The 18,800-nt window shown below is 45.6% G+C and overlaps 1 protein-coding gene and 1 long non-coding RNA gene across 3 annotated transcripts in view; one reads left to right on the top strand and one right to left on the bottom strand.

Annotated features, from left to right (window-relative positions):
• LOC135395351 (delta-sarcoglycan-like) overlaps nt 1-18,800 on the top strand; it is a 71,598-nt gene that overhangs the window by 5,434 nt on the left and 47,364 nt on the right. The gene's annotated exons all lie outside the window — the stretch shown is intronic.
• LOC135395352 (uncharacterized) overlaps nt 1-18,800 on the bottom strand; it is a 69,959-nt gene that overhangs the window by 21,247 nt on the left and 29,912 nt on the right. For both annotated transcript variants that reach the window (XR_010423032.1, XR_010423033.1), the window contains exon 9: nt 9,958-10,068. This is a non-coding gene — a long non-coding RNA (uncharacterized LOC135395352). The remainder of the gene's footprint in view (nt 1-9,957; nt 10,069-18,800) is intronic.

The following is an 18,800-nucleotide window of genomic DNA, read 5'->3' as shown; positions in this document are numbered from 1 at the left end:
TTCACCACATACCACGCTCTTAGCCAGTCGACATCCCAAATTACATCGTTCTGTCCCCTTATTGGTTAAAAACGGGAAGCGGAAGCCTTTTTTGGAACACTTTCGGACATATGTCGGCACAATTCCCTTAGAAGTCGGTCCAGGACGCACATTCCCCAGGACGTCAGTCATGACGTTGCCAACATTTGTGTGGCCGACAACGGCGAGCCGATCCTACCATTACCCCCACCCCCTTGTTTTTAGAGTGTGGGGACCATATGCCATTTTTGTGGCATTATTCAGTTCAGTTTGCCACAAAAATGGGGTACGCCCTGTTTTCATCAAATCAAGGAACAGAACTTTGTCATTCGGGATGATGGTTGGCTAGGAGCGTGCTATGCAGTGAAGCTCTGTTTTTACAGTGATGCACTCCTAAAAATAAACTTCACCGCATAGCACGCTCCAAGCCAACCATCATCTCGAATGATATTGTTATATGCCCTGATTTGTCGAAAACGGGAGGCGTACGCCTTTTTTGTGACAATTATGAGCAGCATAAGTGTCATAAAAAAGGCGAACGCCTCCTGTTTTCAACAAATCAGTGCAGATAACAATATCATTCGAGATGATGGTTGGCTAAGAGCGTGCTATGCGGTGAGGTTCATTTTTAAGAGTGTGGGGCTTTAAACCTACACTCTAAAAACAGAACTTCACCGCATAGCACACTGTGCACCAACCGTTGCCACGAATGATAGGGTTATCGCTTCTGATTCGAAGAGAGAGAGAGAGAGAGAGAGAGAGGGGGGGTACACGCCTTTTTGTGGCAATTTGGATATATGAAAATGCCACAAAAAGGTGTACGCCTTCCTCTGCCTCCCATTCACAAGCGATAACCTTATCATTCGTGGCAATGGTTGGCGTACAGTGTGCTATGCGGTGAAGTTCTGTTTTTAGAGTGTACCCTTGAAAACGCGTGAAACACAATCAAGGCTACTGCTGCGCCTTCCTAATGCATATTAAAAGCAAATTCTACGAAGAACGACCGCGCAAAGCGCGACGGTAATGACGAGCTGTGCCCAGTAAATGTTTGAATTATAGAAATTACCGCAACTCGAACAGCTGACGACGGGTATCCGTGCATCTTTAATAGAAAGCATAGCGGAGAACAGTACAAAAAGTACTCCCGATTAATAAATGATTATTGCGACACAAGAGGTCGTTGTCACGTAAGTCTATGCTCATATTTTGCGGCATGATGGAACTTGGTAATTAACCACGGTGAGACGATAACATGTAGAACAAAATATTTCTCGGACTATCTATAGCCTATACGGGAACTGCGCAGAAGATGCGCAATCCCTATTCATGTAAGTGTGTCGTAGAGATACGCCAAACCCGAATTGCCGCAATAGTTAATTTTGTGTACCTTTCAACTTTTGCGCAAGGAAGGCGTAAAAACGGTGCAACCAGCAGCGCCTTCTACAGCACAACTATCGTCAACCAAACATCTTGTGACATATTGCCAAGACAGGCGTTAAGAATCTGTTGAGGTCGCTGACGAAGGACGTATGCAGGAGGCATGGCTACAAGCCGATTGTCGCCCATCCCTACTACACAAGATTGAGTGATTGATTCCTTCTGGCACATCTGACCCAGCAAAGTGTGTCGATGGAGAGTATACGGAACACATCTCAATTTTTTCTTTTACCAATCAAACAATCAACGGGATGTATCCTCGTACACTGCACAGGACACGGACCTCGAAATTGAGAATTGAAATGTTCCCTCGACCATATGGACAATAGAAATTTTGATACCGTAGAGGTAGTAGCACCTGGGAGTCCAACGAGAGAGGCGTTTTCGGCACTTCGAAACTTTAAAGTTTTGCTGCTACGAAGACAGTCTACAACGCAAGCGCGTAAGGCGTGTGTTACCCAGTTCTTCGTTGTAGTCGTCATCGCGTTTCCTTGTCATCATCACCCCTCCATTTATTGTTGATGTTGTTTCGTTGCACTTGCCGAAGTTCGGGAGTGGTAAGCGTGAAAAGGGGGAGGGAAGAGTTATAGTAGGTTTCCCTTTTCGGAGTTGGGAGTAAAGTTTAGTCAGAGACCAGCAGAATTCGTCGGGTGACGGGCTAAATTTCTCTCTCTTTTCTTTTTGATTTCACAATTCAATTCAAAATTGCGCAGGATAAGTGCACTTAACAGGTTCGCAAAAATTGTAAGTAGAGAACTAATCCTGTCTCTTCCGTGTTGTGTGTGTCGTCCGTTTGCTTCGTGTTGTGTTTTTAGCGGTTTTACTTCAGTCATTCTCTAAGCATGAACGGCTGTGAATGACCCATCACATCATCATCCCATTCATGTGTGTGTGTGCGCGCGTGTCTCTAAGCTGCACGCAAAAGCATACACTTCCCAAAATCCATTTAGCCTCATGCATTTAGTCCAGAAAGGGACTATAATGGTTGTGGAAATTCATTTAGTCTCCAAAAGGACTAAATTTGATCGCCAGAGTAAAGTTTGTCCTTTCCGACGCCTCTTTGTGATTCTACAAGTTGTTTTATTCTTAACGTGTGGCATATGAAAGTCGTTGGCATACATCAGCCACCCCTCTATGTGGCATACCTTAAGTTTCTCCCACAGTCGGTAATTTGGGTAGGTGAAAAAAATAAAAATAAATATCGGTTAATAGCGGTTTTCGGTTCAGGTTCGGTGTCGGTTCGGCTCTCATCTTCCATCACGAACAAGTCGTTCCACAAGGGCGCTGAAAGAAACGCCAAGGTTGAATCTAGCAGACATAATCTTCACGATAGGAAAGTCGTTCAGGACATGGAACCACGCGGAAAAAATATGGCTCTACATGCGTAACTTAGCTCTATTGTACACCTAGTTTCACCGAAAGCGGTAAATAGTTACCAGTCACAAGTAACTTGATTACTAACCAAGACTCTTTGTAACTGGCGTGCATTACTTAACTGCTTTCCTCTTGAAATGGGGTAAGTTCTCCCTCCACATCTACTGTTGTCATCGTCGTCTAATGAGCGCTTGGAGGATATCGTTAAAGGAGCGGGAAGGATTTATAATGAAACCAATTTGCCCAGTTAGATGAAGAAACCCACAGCGATTGCAATCTCCGTCCCTTCTTCAAATGCTACTGTTCTGACTTACAGCGTAATTAAGGGAACAGTCTGGAGCTGTCGATACATTTTAAGAACAGAGTTGCGTTCGACTGTAAGTTACGTGTAGATGCCAAAGGCTAAATTTCGTCCAAAAGAGTGTCCCAGCTTTCGAGAAAAACGAGACGGAATGTTGAGATCCGGTTTCGGTCTCATAAAGACGTAAGCATATGATTGGCGGGCGTCACGAGAGTATATGACCGAGAAAAAAAAGACGAAGAAGAAGAAGGTGAGCGAGGACAGACATAGTAAAACTATAGTAAAACTATAGTAAAACTATAGTAAAACGTAATCAGCAAGTTTTTGTGATGATGATGTGAGTTGTATCTCGGGTCTGTGAATCGGTTGCTTGGTATGCAACGGAAACTGGAAGTCACTCACAGAGACGACACGGCAGCGAAAGCGCCGGCTATTCAGTAACGAAAAATGTGATGCAATTTTAATGGACATATTTTGCACGACGACTGAGCATCATAAGAAATCACGTAACAGCGTTAGTTTCGTTTTGGTTTGGTTCCCGACAATCGCTCTAAGCGATGCAGTGAAAGCAGCACGAAAGCACCCACGAAAAAATTTTCATGTATGGATGAGATGGATTGTGTGACAAGTAACACAGGGAAGAACGGTGACCATAGCTGACCTCTACCACGCCCGAGGAGTTTCGGGAAGCCACGATCAACACCGTTTTTGCCTAGTGACTTTCCGAGGCGTTGGGTTAACAACCATGGTCGCACAGTATAATGAGCAGAAATTACGCTACTGATTTACGTTCAAAGTGCGTTCTAATAGATTTGCATATCCAGATGCGGTTCCACCACTCACATTGACGACTACAAATTTGACCGTGCACTGCGTAGGAAACCCTTACCGAAGCCTTCCACTGGCAAATATTATGAGGCTTTATTTTGTCTCTCACCTAATAAAGGGACGCTCATAGGTGGGCCGAGTATTTATGTTCCCGCTCAGTGTTTACTTGTAAAAGCCCTTGGCCAGCAGGCACGGCGGCCACCGTGAGACCGACATAGATTTACACTTATATAAATACACACAAACTTTGATGATTTCTCTACTGGCTGACATAAAGCAGTTCGTGCCCAGAAGCGAATATTTAGTGTTTTCTACGTTATAAGTAGACTAGAAAGCCATCTGGCGGGTCTCCAGTGTTCGAACAGCCAGAGTGTTCGCTATTCTTAGGTGAACGCGGTACGACGCCCAAAATACTCGGATGAAATAGATGGGCCAGACGATTAGCCGTGACACTGAATAGCCGACGCTCCTCAATGCAAACGCTCACAATGTCTCTGTGCAAGACTGCTCACTGGGAAGAGAGAATTTATCCGATGGCTTCCACGCAACTTTTGTATTTCCGTTGCGCCCTTCTATGCGAAGTTGGAAAGTCTGATTTCGCCGGATTGCGGAACATGCGGAGGGGCAGATGACACATTTTATCATGCTGCCATCGATACTGTTCACATCGACGTGATCTTCGTGTTCCTCTTAGCCGACTAGACCCTTATCCATTACACTTGAGGAAGCTGCTGTAGTCGGTTGTGCCAAGGCGACGAGCATTCGTAATACTCGTGAAATTCTTTACGGCGTCTCCGTCTACATATCTTCAGTTAACATGAACGCATACGGGAAAACAACAAAGAAATTTGACAAAAATAAAAACTGCAATGAAGAAATTGCAGAAATTTGAAAGAAAACAACAAAGGAAAACAGCCCGATAACATGTAACGTTGCGTATAATGACAGAATAAACAGAAACAGAAATGTACTTTTTTGAGTGATAACATATGGCATAGATGCAGGCGAGCTGGTGGAGGAACCTCGTATTGAAAAAGCCTGGGTCTGTGCGCAGCTAAAAACGACTTAAACTAGCAAAATGTTTGGCTGATTTGTGTGTTGACGTCGTTTTTTCCCCGGGCACGGGCTTCTTCAATCGTCATTTCATTACTTGAGCGGTGACCACGTGACGCCCAGCCAGCCCCATCTGTGAGGCAGCTAATCTCATCAGTCACTTCTCAAGCACCGTTGAGCGAATTACCGTCACTGAGAAAGTCATAAAGGCCGGGAAAAAGGAATGCCTCTTGCGCAAGCAGCTCTCCGTCGTATAACTCGAAAGCACCTTCTTCACCGAGATGTTTATCTCCGGCATTCCAGCGATGTACCTCTATTAAATCTTGCGCAGTGTAAGTGCTAACAAAGCGCAGGTGTTATGTGACATAACGCTTTCTTTTATCCGACGCGTTCCCAGAAGAAGGTTCCGTGATTTGATGGGAACATGTGTAGGAGGAAGGCAACGGCCTGGATTCTCCTTCTCCAGCGTCACTGCACTGGGCAGTGGAGTAAAGATATCATTTACGGTCCTAGCAGGCTCGGGCATCTTAGGATTATAGATTGAGCGTAGCATGCAGCGAAATAAATTTGGTACTTATAATTGAATCTCTGTATGCAATAAGGGGATAAATCGAAAAAACCCAAACCGAGAAATAGCAAGCCTTTATCACGGCTGACCTTTCCCTACTGTTTTCTCTGTGTTTCTTTCTTTTTTTTATCAGCATGAAAAATCCCCCCCCCCCCCAAAAAAAAGAACGAGAAAACGGGCCTGATCTGATTGTCCGTCCCATTGACACACATGCATTTCCCGTTTCTTACCCTCCTGTAGCGGGCCAATAAATTGCAATAGGGTCCTAAATTTTCGTTTACAGGTACATATGGAAGTCGATAAGTCGACTTATGCCCTTATAGAGAGATTCAATTAACCTACAAACAACGCAGTTTTTCAATTTTCCACATTTCATCCCGGACTGACTCTCCTTGCGCACCATACATTTTGCCCAAGACTACCTTCACGGAAAGATTAAATAATTTCATAGTTATGAAGTGGAAGACCGCCAACGTTAGGTGGAACACCAGCGGCTCCTATTCCGTTACTGTTCCGACATTCTAAAAGATCGCATCGTAATTTAATATTTATCATTGCACGCTGAACTATCTGCCCGTTTAAAGCTACGCCTAAATGTGCGACCCACCTCTCTGTTCAGTTCAGACGCGTGACACGCCGAGAGGAAGCAAAAGTGTTAAATTCACTCGTGCCACAAGCTGTCCCGACAAAAAGGCGCAATGTTAATTAAGAAGGGACGCTTCACTTCCTTGGCTTTGTCGACCCGTTCTAAAATACGCCAGTGCTACCTTTCCCAGGTTGCACTGGGCGGCTCGTAACAAGTTTCAGGGGAGAAAAAGTTGTCTCCTGACATAACGCGTCAACTCTCACCGTAAACTAGATTTTGTAATCCAGCCCATGTTGATGTATGCTCTCGAGCATGTCTTGCATGCTCCTTTGCGAGGCTGCCTCCGTTACAAACATACATGGCTGTAACGGCCGCTCAAACTCGGCTAAAAGTCGCGCTCATTGTCAACTTAATATATTAACTTCCCAGTCATGGTAAGGCGCTGACTCCTTCAAATAGAAGGTTCACCATATTTATTCCGCATTAATGCGTTGGTGGTTGTAATGCCGCTATTTATCGAGCCGCTGCCTGAATTCTGCTCCGGTGGGGATCGTGCAAGTTAATATGAAAGCATAAAAAGATCTAACCTCTTTTAAAGGGACGGTCGCATCCGTTCCAGTCGATATCGAAACTATAGTGTCATTTTATTCATCGTGAACCACTGACTACGGTGTCGAAAGTCGCACGCTATTCGATGGAATACATGGGAAAAGCGGACGCCGGATGCTGAGAGTATGCTAGGATTCTCTCTCTGGATACACGACAAAAAAAGTCGTTCCCTACACCACCAATCAGAGCACGGTCTTGAGAAGGGGCCGTGCGGGCGTTTGGACGGCGCCTTTCTCCTCTGAACGAGGCCCTCTCACTTCCTCTATTAGGGAGTGACGTCACGCTGATGTCGCTATCGCCGGAACCTCTGCAGCTGCAGCCCTGATCTTTAAAATACGTCTATCTAATCACTTTTTGGGTGGAACAAGATTGCCAAGTAGATAGTCGGCCGATGCCAAACGTAGTGGTATCTGACTTCCTGAACTTCGCCTGTGGTAACTTATTTGCTTCCTACCCTGTTTCAAAAAGGACGAGGCGAACCTGAACCCGAGCCTGATCTGTTTCATAGATGGGTTTCTGGATGCGACCGTCCCTTTAAGGTGCTGCTTAACAATATGACCTCTTTCAGCGAAATGAACAGGTTCATGCTTAGAATACGCCATCAGATGTTTTGGGTCAATAGCGGTCAGCCGCAGTTCCGACACTTCAGACCCACATATAACCCATACTTACTGATCCCACAAATAACACTTACTGAAGCACACTGAAGGGTAGTTGAAACTGAGAAGAAATCAAATTGAAATTGTCCGACATTTCCGTCGTCGCGTGAAATACTAAGAAATACGAAGACATGTGAACGGCCTCAACCCGTATTCCGGGTCATCACAATGCTATCCGCAAGAGGTCCATTGGAACGCTTCTCCAGGGGTTGTTTTCGTGATGCTTTTTTAATTTCTGAATTGAATCTTTCAGACCAATTGCTTTCTTCGGATACTGTTGTCTTCACTTTCACTGTTGTGTTATTATGATGTATTCGCATGCAATCTCACAGTGACGTCCTTGTTCAACAAGATTTACACTTTATCGCTTATTTTTTGCCCATCAATTTCGAAATCCCATTCGGGTACCGATGCAATGTGCTTGTGTTGTGTGTGTCACTGATAGAATGTTCTCAATGGCAATTCTGCTACAAAAGACAATGCATCTCATCTAGAGGGCGGCGTTTCACTGTACTGGTGCTACACGCGCAACCCAAGGATTAACAACTCATTCACTTGGTATGAGTTGTACTGGTATGAGCTGGCTGGTCACCCTTCCGGCTCATACTGTCAAAAATGCCCTCTCTAAAAATACAACTTCACGGCAAAGGAGGCTGTGCACCAACCATTGTCAAATGGCAAGGTTACTGCTCCTGATTCGAAGAGAGAGTGGGGCGTAAGCAAGCTGTTACCCTCTGTCACGTCGAGACTGGGAGGTACCCGGGATGGAATTCCGGTGTCGGCTATGCTGTCTGGGGTTTTTCGTGGGTTTTCCTCAAACGCTTTCAGACATATACCGGCACAATTCCCTCAGAAGTCGGCCCAGGACGCACATTCCCGACGGCGTCAGTCGTGACTTTGCCCACATCTGTGAGGCCGACAACAGCGAGCCCTTCCACCATCACCACCACCTCCCTGTGTCAATAAACCTCTCTCTGTTCGTAAACAAATGACGTCATAGTGTTCGACAGCGCCATCAATTTGGTAGACTTGAACTACGCTGGAAGCTGGGAGCGAACAAGGTCGCGCCCGAAAGTCACGGTCTTGAAGGGATTACGATTCTCCCTCAAAGGGACGCGACCTTCGGTTCTACTTTTCTTTCAATAGGAGGCAGCGAACAAGTGCCCATTCGTGGAACCTATACCTCCCCCTCCGATTTGTTTCGGTTTCAGTCTGTCTACCAACGTCGTGATCACGTTTCTCGGGTAGAGTTTTATTCAAACTGGCGTCGAGGTATGTCATCCCTTGCATTGCTTTTATTGGACAATTGCGGATCACGTATAGGTTGCTGACTAGTTTGCGCGCTGTGAGGTGAAAACATCTGTATCAACATTTTTGTCATGTGGATTTTTTCCCTTCAAACACAATGACCGCGGATGTGCGCTGGACCCAATATACCGATATCCGCGCGGGTGCGGATGATGATACACCTACGCTAACTAGCGCGTTTGCGGATGCGGATCTCACATGCGCGCTTACCGTGCGGATGCGCTCTCCTCTAGCTATGGTTTCCGATTTGTTTCGGTTTCAGTCTGTCTTCCAACATTATGATGACGACAACAGAGAGAGGGCGCAGACAAGCTGGTTCATGATGACAAGGATGCAACCCGAGGCAGGGAAATAAACAACAGACTGAGGAAATTGTCGTCTGTTGTTTATTTCCCTGCCTCGGGTTGCATCCTTGTCATCATGATGACGCTTCTCAGGTAGAGGTCTATTACCGTATAAATTGACAGAAGAAGGCGTACGCCTCCCCCTCTCTCTTTGAATCACAAGCGATAACCCTGTCATCCGTGGTAATGATTGGCGCACAGCGTGCTATGCGGTGAAGTACCGTTTTTAAAGCGTAAGCGAATGAAGTATGGTTTTCCACTTCTCTACGATTATAAATTATCCGTATTTCAGGTCGCCTGGGCCCAATTACTATGTGATGACTGCGTGCTTTAGAACTATCTTTCCACTGGCATATCGATGTACTTATTACTTATAGTACTTATTTGAGCGCTCATCATTCTCCTCTAGGCGTCCGGAAGCGCGGTAGGTGTTCTTAATGACGGTTCTCCTTAAGCCTTAATTGCCGCTCCCTTTCATATTTATAGATACTTTCGTCGGCGATGTCGAAACCAGCCTGCATCATTATCTCTCTCTTGAGAACGCCTTCCGATAAGGCATCCACGAGGGAGAACGAACAGCGTACTTAACTAGCGCCATCCTCTCACGCTTAACGCCCGGCCAATGATTTAAATAAAAGGCATTTAAAGCTTTAATATGAATGCCACACGATTCAATAACAAGTCGTAGCATCGCGTCGCATCTGTAGCCATAAGCGATGCCACCGTGCTCAGTCCCCGAGGTGGGTCTCGAATCTCACCATCAGTTCCGTCATCTTTACCAAGATCGTCTTAAAACGTTCGAGATGATCGTACTGGCAAAAGCACTTTCCAATAGTAATCCCCATGAGAAAGCTCCTTTTTCGGGGACTTACTTTCTCGATGACAAGCGGCGGCAAATCGTCCTCCTCTTTTCTGTTATTGGCGCAAACACTTCGCTACGGATCAACAACATTGTGCAGTGTCGGAAGTCGAGGAGACGCTTTCTGAAAACAGGAAAACGCTATTAGGATTCTCAAAGTACTCCATCACAGGTTCAAGACAAAAACACGAGGAAATGGGCCGTTTATTGAGATTTCTGTTATGGCATGGTGCTTACGTAACTATACGAGTAAAAGAATACAACTAGCCGCTTTACACCGCGAGATAACTACGATCACGAGCGTTTTATGAACTACGTTTTATCCATTATCAAAATTATCCACTGACGCATGACACAAGGGGCACTAGAAAAAATGTTCCTGCTAATGCCAACAACAACAGATACATTAATGATGATAATTGGCCACATGAGGTGTGGCCCAGTACCCCAAGGCACAATGGACAGGATGAGATGTGTCCTTATGATGAACGACGCTGATGCCAAACGTCACATTCGAAAACCGAAATTCGTAAAAGGACTGAAATTCCTGTAAAGCGTGCTTTCTCTGCAGAACTCAGTTGTCAGCAGGTGGAAACACCCTTACATCGTCGATGTAACAGACCGTACAAAATTTTCGCCAAATACTATGCTCTCACACGAATTAATATCATCCCTATTTTGGTCAATATTACGCGTCTGATCTGAACGCATGATCACTGAAATGATCACATGAAACTCTGATCTGATGTTGATCACACAGCATGAGAGAGAGAGAGAGAGAGATACATGATGACGATGATATGGGGATGACACAGCATGAACCCACCTAACAGGATTGAATTTTACAGTCAGCATGGCGCTGAGTTCGGAAGACACCAGTGCAGACGCGGGCACCAAGTGCTACATACAACAGCATATGTATACAAACCCAGTTTTCTTTGTAGCATCAACCTTGATCGCAACACTCTCAAAACAGAACTTGGCCGCATAACGCGCTCCTAGCAAGTCACAGAATGACATGACTGACGCACAGAATGACATCCTTATCCCTCCTGGTTTCTCGAAAATGGCGGCTTTTTTGCGACACTTTCCATTTTGCTTACGCGCACAAAAAGGCGTACACGCCGCTCACCCTTCGAAATCGGGAGTGATAACGACATCATTTTGTGCAGTGGTATATGATCAAGTTTTATGTTCCCCAAGTTTCCAGAATTTGTAGGAACAATCCCGATTAGCTATGTAGCGCGTTAGTTGTACCGTAAGTATTGGTACCTTTACTATTTCGTTTACTACTCGTTACTGTTGTTGGTTGTGTTTAAATTGGGAGTGCACCCCATCACCTAGGCAACTGCTGCTCAAGGGCACCATAAAAATACCAATAAATAAATAAAATTAAATTAAATACATTATTGCGTCGGATCAGTGACTGAGCTGTCCCCGTTTTGCCACTTTGGACAACTGGCAATATGGCAGTTCCGCGATACATAAAGGGAAACTGCTCTCTCCGAAACACATATTTCCATAACCAGAATGGCAAAACCTTTACCGACTTATTATCCGCTAACGAACCACCGGCCACACTGTTTTCTCTCCCCAGAAATTTCGTTACTTTCAATCTTCCACACAGAGCACAGATGGGCGTTTCGATACCCAATGTTTTTTTAATCGATTCCTGCCAATTGTCCTGGCCTTGGCACCTTCCTCCCCGAGGTGCCCTTGTCCAAACATTCCTCGTGATGAAACGTCCGCTCTTTTACCCACCGACAGACGAGCTCTTGAGCGGAATCAATTTTGGCCGCCGCCCAAACGTCAACTTGCAATAACATTTCGCTCGGCAACATTCATACCGCTGTGTACGGGTGATAAGGTATGAGACGTATGCTAGTTGTCTATGTAAACACTACCAGGTTGAGCGCTTTGCACGGGTGCGGGGGTCTCAATATTTGGTACGCTATAAGCAATATGTGCAGTACGTACAGTAACTGTGGCGACGAGCTGTACGTGCGGTAGGGCCGCAGAAAATTTCCGCCACCTAAGGGTCCTCGAGGGGGGGGGGGGGGTTGACTTAGGGTCTCGAGCAGTCTGCCTGCCTAGATTGGCGGCACGTTGCTCGGGGAAGGGATAAAAAGGAGAAGGGGGTAGGGGCAGCGAAAGTACCATTATATGTGCTTTTTTTTTTTTTTTTCAGTTGCCTCTGCAGCAGATTGCGCCACGAATAACGTGCGCCCTTGCGCAAGAACGAGCTCGCCTCTACGCACGCGAGTGGTGTCGAATCTGCACACCCTCAACAAACCCCTCAACTCCTTCAATTTCAAAGTCAATTCAGAGAGCCATTATGTGAATAACGTGTGATGTACGCCTCAAGTGGCGCCGCACATTAGCCGTAGCGGACGAACTGTCCGTCACAGCCGGTGTGTGGATCCGAACCCGTGTCACCTCCCAGTGTCGGCGTGGAAGGCGATCATCCTAACCACTACTCCACGCGAGCTGCTCCGTGAGATATGAGACCTTACGGCTGCTTACTGCCGTGATGCTACGTCACGCGGACCTGATTACGTCATGGGCCATTACCGGGCCACTCGTGACGCTTTTTCAGAGCGTTTTTGTAAATGAAACTGCACAGCAACGAGACATTGTCCGGCGAAAATACTTGTCGACGTATACGTAGACGTAGGGTTCCCGGTAATGTTAAAGGGGCACTAAAAACAAGTTTACTTCAAGTTACATTACACGCTCTGTTAAGTTCGTACTTGTTATCATAATTCAAAACTTTGATTGCGTACGAGGCTGCAATCAAAATTATACCGGACTCTTTCTGGTTTCGACGCAAAGCAGAGAACGTCTTTTCAGCTCGTGCATAGGTGTTTTTAGTCCATGCTGCGCGTGCACGAGCGTGCCACACCACGCAGAAGCCCCGGTGAAAGACATGGTGCGCGTTGCGAAGCAAGCTGGCGGCGTTGTCGGAAGGACGTGAAGATAAGTGTTGTCAGTGGAACATTCGTGAGAACTGTTGTGGGCTACAATCCGGTGAATGGGTATTGGAAAATGCAGTGGTGCACATCATGCCGGAATATAGGGAACACTACGATCAGACCCGTTCCAAATCCACACGCACATGATAGGCATGCGCGCGTTTCTCCTGCTGTCTGATTGGATGTCGCCAATCTCTGCCTCCTGTGGATTCCATTCGTTTGTCGCCAAAGACAGTTTTCATTGCGTTTTTCTTCTAAACGGTAGCGTTGTGTGACCTAATTTTGTTTGAATTGTACGAATCGAAACACGGACTTTCATTTGAGAGTAAGTTGTTTTTGCATTTTAGTGCCCCTTTAAGTGTCACGTGCCTGCGCCATTAACACTCACCAAAAATCTCAAAGCATTGTTGACGTCGCAACACATCGCCACCGCTTTCGACTGTTGTCCACATTCCAGTAAAGTTGCATCGCAAAAACGTACCATTCTACGCGCGTTCCATTTCTCCGTCTTCTCGCGTGGAACCTATAACACGTGGAATCCGCGTGTTCGAAGGCGAAAAAAACTTGCCGTACACTACGGATATCTTCCTGACACTTGGCCATGCAAGGTAACCGTCCAGCAGAGAAAGGTGCAGCCCATCCCACGTCCTATTAGGTCTTCCTTCGACATTTTCCGACATTGCTACGCGCATTGCACGCACGGGACCCGGTGACAGGTTGCTGTCAAGAACATGTGACACAGCCGTTGCTTCCGGCGTCCGCGTATTAGACAGAGACCGAGTGACAGTCTGCGCTAGCCCTGTCGCTGAGTTCGGAACAGACAGCATGGGCTCCTTAATAAGTTCACAATCGACATGACTGGCTTCAGCCTCTGTGGCTCCAGTTGCTTTCATATACTTTTTTTTCTTTTTATGGCAGAGTTTGGCATGTGCTCGAGATTTCGTTTTGGATTTTTGGTGGCGATTGCGCGTTTTATTTGTTGCCCTTCCGGCAACTGTGAAGTGTCTTTCACACGTCACTGCTGTTTCTTTGTCTTAGCAAACTATGTGACGGCGCGGAGAGCGAGTGGATGGCAAAATTAATATGGCGAGGTTTTACGTTGCGAGACAACAAAGGTCACGAGTGAAGCCGCGGTGGTGGGTCCGTGAGTTGCAACCAACTGCAACCTGGAATTTGTTAAACGTGCTCCGATGTTTCGGCACTCCGCTTTTGACGCGGTCCTGGGTAAACCAGTCTTAAAAACTTTCTAAGTTACAGTTAGCTCGTGAAGATAGTACGCGGGCTACAGTTGCAGTTACCTTTTCGAAATGTGAGTAGTTCCAGATATAAGCTACGGTTAAAGTAATTTAGCGACTTTTCGAAACATCAGTAGATACAACTCTCAATAGCTTCGTTGTAGCGCTTGTGCTGCCCCAAGAATAATTACGTGGCATCCTTATTACATATAAGCAGTACAATTGTTTTTCGAAGTTATTTTGAAAAATATAGCCCGCTGCCCGCTTAACCTAATTACAGTTACATTTTACATTTATTTATTTATTTTACTTAGTGTTAGCGCCGCGAAGCAACTGTGGCTATGAGCGGAATGCAGACGTGGACACCAGTGAACGCAGGGAAAATCTCAGACCGCATAGGCGATGGTAGGATTGGTGACGGTGGCAGCATCCTATGCGGTGGTAGGATTCGCGTATTGCGCAGAACCACCAACGCTATCCCTTACGTACGCGAAGGCGATAGCGTACGGTGTACTAAAACTCACTATTGAAACGAGAAACGCTACACCGCAATGGCTTGCGTAATCAGCATTTTAACGACACGGATATTATTTCTCCAGTGCGCCTGCTTCCTTCAGATGAGATCATCCCGTATGTTTTTTTGTTTTTTTTTTACAGCCCAATGCAATTCTACCGTATCACCTTCAGCGCAACTTCATCTGTGCCCGTAATCACCAATGCAATCATGCAAAATGATTACATGTCAGTCCCACTATCGATCGCACAAGCTTTCATTATTCCGCTTCCACCACTAGGATGCACGGTGTCAACCAGCGCGCAGTTTTAATAAAACGAAACACTCCTTTCCCCGTGTAGGATCCTATAAACCCAGTCCAACGTAGTTCATGATAGGTCCCTCTTTGGTGGTAGTGGAAACTTCATCTCGCCCTAACATCTCCTGCGGGAGCATTAGGGTTCGCGCTCCAAACGACAGCCAAGCCCCGTTCCGCGGCGTTAACCATAACCTCGACGTTTCGCCTGCAGAGTTTCCCCTCCCTTGGCCTCGCTTTTTCTCGGTGCGGTGAGAAGATTCGTTGCTGTGCGAGAGAATACTGGAGGGGTCGCTCTTTTCCCTTGTCTTTACTTTACCCCACCTATTGGTGGGAGGGCGTTTTACTGTATACCTATTTCCAGTAATTTCACGTACCGTTGAAATAAAAATAATGGAGCCAGTAATTTTCGGTATTCAAACCTGTCTCTGGGGCAGACTGAGGAAGTCTCGATGAAAGTGACGATGAAGTCGGTCACTCACATTACCAAGTTCACGAAGGTATCCTCACCAGGGAACATCGCTATCTTACCTCCGATGTGCTGGATGCTAACACAACAACAGTGGCGCATAATACGAATATTCGCATACAGTCACAGCTTTCCGTTTAATTTAGTTCGGAACTCTCATCCTCTTCTGGTGTTTTTTTAGTTGTAAAAAGGCGCGCTAATCGACTCGATACCCTTCGTGTAAAAGTGTAGCTTATTAAAAGCCACCCCCACCCACCTTTCCTCGAACAAGTTTTTCTTTTTCGTTTCTCTTTTCTGCTAGAATGGGACCGCTGGACGATTTTTCAATGAGTTGTGCGGCAGTGTATTTGTGGCTTCTGGGAAGCGCGCCATGTCACGACTGAAGCGGAACGGAAAACCGGGGTCCGGTTTCCGTTTTTGTTCTTTGTTGTTGTTTTTGTGTGCTAGCGCCGCGAAGCAACTGTAGCTATGAGAGACGTACAAATGTGGACAGAATGAGAGAGGACAGCAGGAAGGACCCCCAACCAAAGGCCACGAGCAACGAGCGGACGCTTTAGCCCGCTCGGCCATGCCGCTGTTTTCGTTTAAATGCTCCGTCTCAATAATAAAGACTCGAATAATAAAGTCACTTCTTCTACACTCTAAAAGCAGAATTTGACCAGATGACACGCTACAGGCCAACACTCTTGCATTGAGGAGAGAGCGCGCCGCCTTGTGACCATTCACGGAAATGGTCACAAAGTGCCTCCCATTTTCAACAAAACAGGAGAGAAACCCATGGTTCGCTAAGAGCGTGTCTTGCGGTGAAGCTCTGTTTTTAAGGAAGCAGAACTGGAAGGTATTCCTCCGGGTTTTCTTTAGACACTGTGAGCCGAATGTCGGCACAGTTTCCTATGAAGTTGGCTGGATATACACTGGTATAATAACGACGTCACCACCTCTCCTTTTAGAGTTGTTAGAAGATAAGACAGGACAGAGAGGAAGGACAAAGATGAGCTGTTTATTTTATGAAGGTTGACCTAAGAATGAACGTGATTCCGTCCCGTGGTAAGCGACCTTGACTTCATCTTCTTTGTTGACACAAAATATTGACGTAACATTCAACAAGAGTGTAGAGCGATGTTTGCACGTCTTCTCCTTTCTCTCTTTCTTCCAGCTTTCCGAGGGTGGAAGTCCCTCTTACTCACCCGTCTTACCCCTGTCCGTAATATATCAAATCGATAACCGTCATCGACAACTCTTTGTTGCTTTCAATCTCTCCAATCTTCACCAAGTATTCTTGTTGCTGTTGTAGTTTTTTTTTTTGTTTTTTTTGTAAGAGGTACCGTTGTTCTCTGTAAAAGAAAGCTCCCTCAAGTGGCTACCACTCTATAGCCGAATGAATGAACCAATTGGCAGCCTTGTACCCCCAGGGACCTCCCTGGCTCCGCAGCTCCCTTTGAAAGCGAACCGAGTGTAGACTTCTTATATCGATTCTATCTCGTTTTCTGCAGACTCCTTTTTTCCGGCCAAGTTTCACTCCTGTTTGCAACTAGAGAGAATAAAGGCTGTTAGATAAAAAAATGTATTTATTTATTTATTTGTAGACCAGCAAACTCGGAAGTGACTGCGTTATACGTATCGTGGCCAAATATTATATTAAAAATGCTTGTCCGAACTTTATGGGATATTTATGCGAGATAAGGGGGTTTAACTTACACGTAGTAATTTTAAAAAATCTCACTCCCAAGACATATCAACTTTTCGAACTGAGACCGAAATTTGCGTGGGAAGCGATCACCGATTCCAGGGTGCTCTCTCATAGAATAACTAAAAATACATGCGACGAACGCACTGGATGGTCTCCGTAGCTCACTCAGTTTCGTTGACGAATAAACTTTCACAAAAACAAAAGAAAGTTGGTATAATCATACTGACCCCAAGGTTGTGGGATAGAACCCAATCAAGATCGGCAGTAACTCCCTGGTGCATGGTATAAGTATAAGCCGACAAGACACCACGACGCCTTCGACGAGGGACGTTAAACACAGTGTGCCGAGGCTTCAGCACACGTCTGGGAAGCATAAGGGCAGAGAAATTAACGATGTGGTGCAGCGTATGATCACAGTTATCTCGCGATGCTGGAACTTCGAATTATTATTGAGAAACCGTAATCGTAATCTTTTTCTTTAATCTATCTCATCCTTCTTCCACCGTTTGTTAGTTTATCCTTCATATCCGAACTGCTTTCCATAGATTGAGAAGTTATCCGTCAAAAAGACCTCGTTACAAGTTAAGTTACCGTGTGCAAAAATGTAACTATGTTAATAACGAAGTTCTTCAGCCTGAAATGTAACTCGCAGTTACTGAGTTTCTTAAAAAAAAAAGAACGAGCACTTCCAAGTTACTTCGGACACAAAATAGCATAACGCAGGTGCAGCGCGCGTGAGGAGTGCCTGCGGAGGAGTGCAACACGCTTAGGTCGTTTTCGTTTATGTTCAACAATAGACCTCTCCCTGTTTGTAAACAAATGACGTCATAGTGTTCGAGAGCGCCAAAATTTGGTAGAATTCAACAACGCTCGAAGCTAGAGGTGAACAAGGTCGCGCCCAAGAGCCACAGTCTTGAAGGGATTACGATATTGTCCCTTAAAGGGACGCGACCCTCGGTCCAACTTTTCTTTCAATGGGAGGCCCGCTCGTGGAACCCAGCCCTCTCCTTCCGATTTGTTTCGGTTTCAATTTGTCTATGCCATGATGACGTTTCTCTGGTAGAGGTCTATTCGAACGCTTTGCATCTCACTCCCTGTGGGCGCAAAATGGTTCAGCTTCATTCCAATGGCAGCGGTTCTTACTTCCTGAATAAAATACTGTAATTGATTGGATATCACGTTTTATGGCAAAAAATGCCATGAAGGAATCGGAGAGAAAGCAAGAAAATATGTGGACGTGAGTGAAAAGCGAGTTAAAAGTAACTTGGAACTTAACTTAAGTTACTTTGGCAAAGTCACCTAAAAAAGGAAAGAGTTCCTCTGAAAGTTACCACGGCGCAAAAGTACCGAGTTACGTTACAAGTTACCAAAAAAAGGAACTTAGTAACGAGTTACCTCGAACTCTGCTGCTTTCTTTTCTTTTTATCTGTTGTATTCTTTTTTTCTTTGCGGAATAGCAAGCCGACGTCCCGTTTGGCCGACCTTTCCTCCTTTTCTTTTTTTTTCTTTTTTTTTTTTTTGTTCTAATAAATATATTCCCCTCCCGTAATACAGTTCATACTCTCCAACACCAACGCTCTGATCATTCTTCCAACACATTATCTTTAGTTTTCCCATTATTTCCTGTGTCCAAGAAACTAGCTTTGGGTTCTACTCCATTTATGGTGGAACCTTTCCTGAC

The sequence above is a fragment of the Ornithodoros turicata genome, chromosome 5, assembly GCF_037126465.1.
Source record: "Ornithodoros turicata isolate Travis chromosome 5, ASM3712646v1, whole genome shotgun sequence".
Taxonomy (NCBI): domain Eukaryota; kingdom Metazoa; phylum Arthropoda; class Arachnida; order Ixodida; family Argasidae; genus Ornithodoros; species Ornithodoros turicata.
The sequence above is the reverse complement of the archived record's forward strand: the minus strand, read 5'-3'. Positions and strand labels throughout refer to the sequence as shown.